Genomic DNA, 6,841 nt, shown 5'->3' on the forward strand with positions numbered 1-6,841 from the left:
ACCATAGCCCCCCCAACCAACCACCACAACCGCAGCCCCCTAACCAACCACCACAACCCCAGCCCCCCAACCAACCACCACAACCACAGCCCCCTAACCAACCACCACAACCACAGCCCCCTAACCAACCACCACAACCACAGCCCCCCCAACCAACCACCACAACCACAGCCCCCTGATAAACCACCACAACCACAGCCCCCTGATAAACCACCACAACCACAGCCCCCTGATAAACCACCACAACCACAGCCCCCCCAACCAACCACCACAACCACAGCCCCCCAACCAACCACCACAACCACAGCCCCCCAACCAACCACCACAACCACAGCCCCCTGATAAACCACCACAACCACAGCCCCCCCAACCAACCACCACAACCACAGCCCCCCAACCAACCACCACAACCACAGCCCCCCAACCAACCACCACAACCACAGCCCCCTGATAAACCACCACAACCACAGCCCCCCCAACCAACCACCACAACCACAGCCCCCTGTTAAACCACCACAACCACAGCCCCCTAACCAACCACCACAACCACAGCCCCCCCAACCAACCACCACAACCACAGCCCCCTGGGAGCTAGCATCACAATAGCAACCACAGATCACAGCCTGGTCTGTATGCAGGAGGTAGTTAGGTGGTGGTAGTTAGTAGAGAGGGGGTAGTTGGGGGGGGTGGTTAGGTGGATGTAGTTAGGTGATGGTAGTTGGGGGGGGGGGGGGGGTTAGGTGGTGGTAGTTAGGTGGTGGTAGTTAGTAGAGAGTGGGTGGTTAGGTGGTGGTGGTTAGGTGGTGGTGATTAGTGGGGGTGGTCACTAGCTATACTGTACTGTGGTCACTAGCTCTACTGTACTGTGGTCACTAGCTCTACTGTACTGTGGTCATTAGCTCTACTGTACTGTGGTCACTAGCTATACTGTACTGTGGTCACTAGCTCTACTGTACTGTGGTCATTAGCTCTACTGTACTGTGGTCACTAGCTATACTGTACTGTGGTCACTAGCTCTACTGTACTGTGGTCACTAGCTCTACTGTACTGTGGTCACTAGCTCTACTGTACTGTGGTCACTAGCTCTACTGTACTGTGGTCACTAGCTCTACTGTACTGTGGTCACTAGCTCTACTGTACTGTGGTCATTAGCTCTACTGTACTGTGGTCATTAGCTCTACTGTACTGTGGTCACTAGCTCTACTGTACTGTAGTCACTAGCTCTACTGTACTGTGGTCACTAGCTCTACTGTACTGTGGTCACTAGCTCTACTGTACTGTGGTCACTAGCTCTACTGTACTGTGGTCATTAGCTCTACTGTACTGTGGTCACTAGCTATACTGTACTGTGGTCACTAGCTCTACTGTACTGTGGTCACTAGCTCTACTGTACTGTGGTCACTAGCTCTACTGTACTGTGGTCACTAGCTCTACTGTACTGTGGTCACTAGCTCTACTGTACTGTGGTCACTAGCTCTACTGTACTGTGGTCACTAGCTCTACTGTACTGTGGTCACTAGCTCTACTGTACTGTGGTCACTAGCTCTACTGTACTGTGGTCATTAGCTCTACTGTACTGTGGTCACTAGCTCTACTGTACTGTGGTCACTAGCTCTACTGTACTGTGGTCACTAGCTCTACTGTAGTGTGGTCATTAGCTCTACTGTACTGTGGTCACTAGCTCTACTGTACTGTGGTCACTAGCTCTACTGTACTGTGGTCACTAGCTCTACTGTACTGTGGTCACTAGCTCTACTGTACTGTGGTCACTAGCTCTACTGTACTGTGGTCACTAGCTCTACTGTACTGTGGTCACTAGCTCTACTGTACTGTGGTCACTAGCTCTACTGTACTGTGGTCACTAGCTCTACTGTACTGTGGTCACTAGCTCTACTGTACTGTGGTCACTAGCTCTACTGTACTGTGGTCACTAGCTCTACTGTACTGTAGTCACTAGCTCTACTGTACTGTGGTCACTAGCTCTACTGTACTGTAGTCACACAGTGTCTCACCAGAGGCCAGATGCTGAGCGGGTCGCCCCTGCTGGGCCCTTTTGACAGAAGCGTTTGGTAGCTCACATCTCCGGCCGCTCATGTGGACTGATGTTGCCTCTTCAGCCTTCGAGGCCTTTGACAATCTGGTGTACAGACAGACGCAGAAGACACAAGTCCATTGCTTCGTATGAGCCCATCTAGACGGACGGCTGTCACACACCGACAGCTCATATCATGCTGCACAGTTTTGACTGTTGTGGGGCGGGACTCCAGAAGGAAGAGGAAACGTTCTTGTGAAATTGGATTGTTCCTGGGCCGAGAAATTCAGCGATGAAAGATCGTCCAAACGCTGGAAGACCTTTAGAGTGATGAAGGCCACGGACGAGGCAACCTTTTCAAAAGCCCGGCTTTCCAAACAAGGCCTGCAGGCTTTGTGTTCTGAGCCTCGGTACAGGCAGCAATAGGTCAGCTGTATGAGGCGTAAGAGGGACTGAGGGGAGCTCAATCAGTCCGGGGGCTGTGGGCCGGACAGAGAGATCAGAGCTCTCCTGTCGTCTGCCACGGTCTCTCCTGGTGCCATCACTCAGCACTCAGACAGGAAGCAGATAGCAGGCGGGAGGCAAGACCACGTCCAGCCACCAATGATGGGCAAGCTTGATTGGTAACCTGACACCGTCTGATTGGACTCCAGCGACAGCGCTCTCTCTCCCCCCTGGTACTCTCACTCAGTCTCACCCTGTCTCACTCTCTTTCTTCCTCTTTCTCACCCCTCTCCCTCTCTCTCTCTCTCTCTCTCTCTCTCTCTCTCTCTTCTCTCTCTCTTCTCTCTCTCTAAGGTATTTTTTGTCCTCCTCCTTCTCTCCGTTATCCGTTATCCGTTATCTGCGCTGGTAGAGCGAGAGGGAGAGAGAGAATAAGAGAGAGCTCTGTAATTACATTCCTGGGAGAATCTATCTGTTTCTACTCTTGGAGAAGGGGCAGCTTGATAGAGGAGGGGGGGGGGGGCTTAATGGAAGGGGTGCGGGGAGGGGGGGTAATATTTGCAGCAGAAGCAAGACATGAGTGGCTAATGTGGTTATCCTGCCAAAACACAGGACAGGCCAGCCCAGCCCGGGTCCAGCCCAGCCCGGGTCCAGGGGCAGCGTGATCGGGGGGCTGGGGGGGGGGGCGGGGGGGGCGGGGGAGTGGGGTTACTCCAGGGTCCAGCCGCACCTCTTCACTCATATTAACTATCGATTGGCAGAGATTGATCTCAACCACCGTCCGTACGAAAAAAAGAGACGGAGAAGAAGATGAAGATGGAGAGAAACAGGAGGACTGAGGAGCAAGAGGCGGTGGAGCGGAGAGCATGAAAACACGGTCGGGGAGGAGAGATTAAAACCTCCAGAGTGAGAAGGGGGGGGGGGGGAGTGTAGCACCGATGGAGCTAAAGATGAGAGTGTAAAAGATTTGGTAGTGTGTGTGTGGTTATGTGTGTGCGCACGTGTATGTGTGTGTGTACGTACGTTTGTGTGCGTGTGCGTGCGTGTGCATATGTTTGTGCGTGTGCGCGTGTGTGTGTGTGTTTCAGTGTGTTCTCATTGGGTGCTGGTGTAACAAGCAGAGATGGAGAAGGAGGAAGGGGTGTAAGGATGAGAGAGAGAGGGAAAAATAGAGGAAAGTATAAAGTATTGAACAGCTGAATTCATGCACAAAATAGTGTAAATATCTGATAGTGTAAATATCTAATCTGCTGGCTGTGTCTCCAGGCCTAAATGTGCGAAAATATAGAATGTTAATCTCTATATTTTATATTTACAATAAGAATCATGTTAGGATGCATGGATGTCATTTTGAGGGTGTGTTGTTTGTTTGTAAGTGTTGTATGTACTATGCAGGCTATCATGTCTTCGTGCATTGGTGTGTGTGTGTGTGTGTGTGTGTGTGTGTTTGTTTGTGTGCAAGTTTATGCATATGTGTGTTTATCTATTCATATATGCGTGTAAAATGGATATGCCTTTGTGCTTTTGCGTGGACATGCCGCACGTTTTTGTTCTGTGCTCACCTTATATAATAAGTAATATCATGATACACTGCAGAGCATTAAATTCACTATTATATTCATTATGATCACTAGGGAATTCAGTAATTTATTCTAAATATGAGTGTGTTTATGTTTGTGTGTTTAGTCTGTAAGCCGGTATTTAGTAGGAGGTGTGTGTGTGTGTGCATGCGTGCGTATTTGTGTGGGTGTGCATGCAAGCATCTGTATGTATGTGTGTGTGTGTGTGTGTGTGTGTGTGTGTGTGTGTGCTAGTGTGTATTTGTGTGGGTGTGCATGCAAGCATCTGTATGTATGTGTGTGTGTGTGTGTGTGTGTGTGTGTGTGTGCTAGTGCGTGTGTGTTTGTTGCATGCGTATGTATGTGAGTGTGCATGTGTGCGTATGGATGTGAGTGTGTGTGTGTGTGTGTGTGTATGTGTGTGTGTGTGTGTGTGTGTGCGTGTGCGTGCGTATGTATGTTTGTGTGTGTGCGTGCGTATGGATGTGAGTGTGTGTGTGTGTGTGTGCGGAGGCAGGATGCGTGCTGTCTTTGGGGAACACACCCAGTTACGCGGGTCAGGGTAGCTGTGATCTGAATGAGAACATTAATATTTAAACACCAGCTTCTGCTGGGAGACAGTGGGAGATAGACATTCCAAGAGGGAGAGAGAGAAACATGGGGAGGGGGAGAGACATTGGGAGAGAGGGACAGTGGGAGAGAGAGACATGGGGAGAGGGAGAGACATGGGGAGAGAGGGACAGTGGGAGAGAGAGAAAGAGATGGGGAGAGGGAGAGAGAGAGACATGTGGAAAGGGAGAGAGAGAGTCATGTGGAGAGAGAGAGACATGGGGAGAGGGAGAGAGTACATGGGGAGAGGGAGAGAGAGAGACATGTGGAAAGGGAGAGAGAGAGCCATGTGGAGAGCGAGAGACATGGGGAGAGGGAGAGAGAGTACATGATGCATGATTTATGGTGTAGGCTGTAAGATTCCCAGCTCTCCATGTACATGGTCCTCAAGGCCGTCCTGTACTGCTCCCCCCCCCCCCCCCACCACTCCCCCCCCCCCCCACCATGGCTCTGTCTATGTACGGTATCACTTCCTCTCCCGTCTCCTAGTATAAGGTATCACTTGTTCTACGGTCTCCCAGTATAGGGCATCACTTGCTCTACGTTCTCCCAGTATAAGGAATAACTTCCTCTCCCAGTATACGGCATCAGTTCCTGTAGCGTCTCCTAGTATAAGGCATGACTCCCTGCTCTCCTTCTGCTCTGAATCATCGCACAGCCCTTTCTTGGTTTTCCAATATCTTCTTTTCTACAATATTTAATGATTTAAGCAATTTGTAGCTTCCAGTATCCAGAGTCCAAGAATAAAATATTTATATTCTTTAACGTTATATAATATTCTAAACACTCAAATAACGCTCTGAACACAACCTGGTAAATGGCTTTGTGAAATACTTTACTATACTTTTTTGAAATACTACCTTTCAGGGTTTAGCAGTGTAACAATTGTGTCATATATAAAAGTTGGTCTGCTTCTAGTTTCACAAGTCAGACTTTAGATGTATCAAATCTGAGGTCTGATGCCATACAGCTCTACTCTGGGTGAATCTTGTCTCGACCATGTGGCTAGAGGACGGCATCTGTAAGCTCATGCTGGCGAACCCAAACTGGGCCAGCAGCACAGGAGAAAAGTGTCTGGAAAGGTTTCAACTCAACAAGGGTAGACTGTGGAAAACACCTGACTCCACCCTGAAGCCTCATCCACCACTAAGGAGCAGGAGACAGTGGAAGTCCTGTCAGTGTCTGGTTGACGGCCCGGGCTCTGAGCCCTAGAAACCGCCGGGCCCAACATCAGCCTGCTCCAGATGTTATCATGAAACATGTGTCCCAGTGAAACCAGCGTGGAGCAAGACGTCTCCCATTGGGTGCTGGTAGGGTGTTGGTCCTTTGAAGACAGCTGAATGTTTTTTTTACTTAACATTTTACTTTTAAACTCTTCCATTTCACGCCATGCTGTACTACTTAGAGAGTCGGAGGAAAACGCACACACACAGACGCACAGTGAGGCTGCGTTCTGTTGGTCCACTTTGTTGTCGTTGAGTCGTCCGCCCGGTTAGAGTGCGGAGGGAAGCCCTGCTCCCGGAGAGTGATCAATCAGAGCGGGACGGCCCGCTGGTTTTTAATCTCCCTGCTGCTCACCGATGCAGCGGGCACTTTAGATACACACACACACACACACACAGACACACACACACACACACACACACACACACACACACACACAGACACAGACACACACGCACACACACACACACACACACACACACACACATAAAAACACACACACACACACACACACACCACACACACATACACATACACATACACACACACACACCCACACACACATACACACATACAAACACGCATACACACACACACACACACACACACACACACACACAACCACACACTTATACAGATACACACACATACACACATTCAAATAAACAATTGCATAAAACACACACACACAAACAACGCTCGCATACACAGTGGACGTGTGAGCGGTAAAGTGTCTGTTTACCGGAAGAGTGATGGATGAACGAGAGAGAGAGAGAGGGGGGGAGAGAGAGAGAGAGAGAGAGAGAGAGAGAGAGAGAGAGAGAGGGGGGGGAGGAGAGAGAGAGGGGGGGGAGAGAGAGAGAGAGAGGGGGGGAGAGAGAGAGAGAGAGGGGGGGAGAGAGAGAGAGAGAGGGGGGGGGGGAGAGAGAGAGGGGGGGGAGAGAGAGAGAGAGGGGGGGGGGAGGAGAGAGAG

The sequence above is a fragment of the Micromesistius poutassou genome (assembly GCF_964030765.1).
Source record: "Micromesistius poutassou genome assembly, chromosome: 20".
Lineage (NCBI taxonomy): Eukaryota > Metazoa > Chordata > Actinopteri > Gadiformes > Gadidae > Micromesistius > Micromesistius poutassou.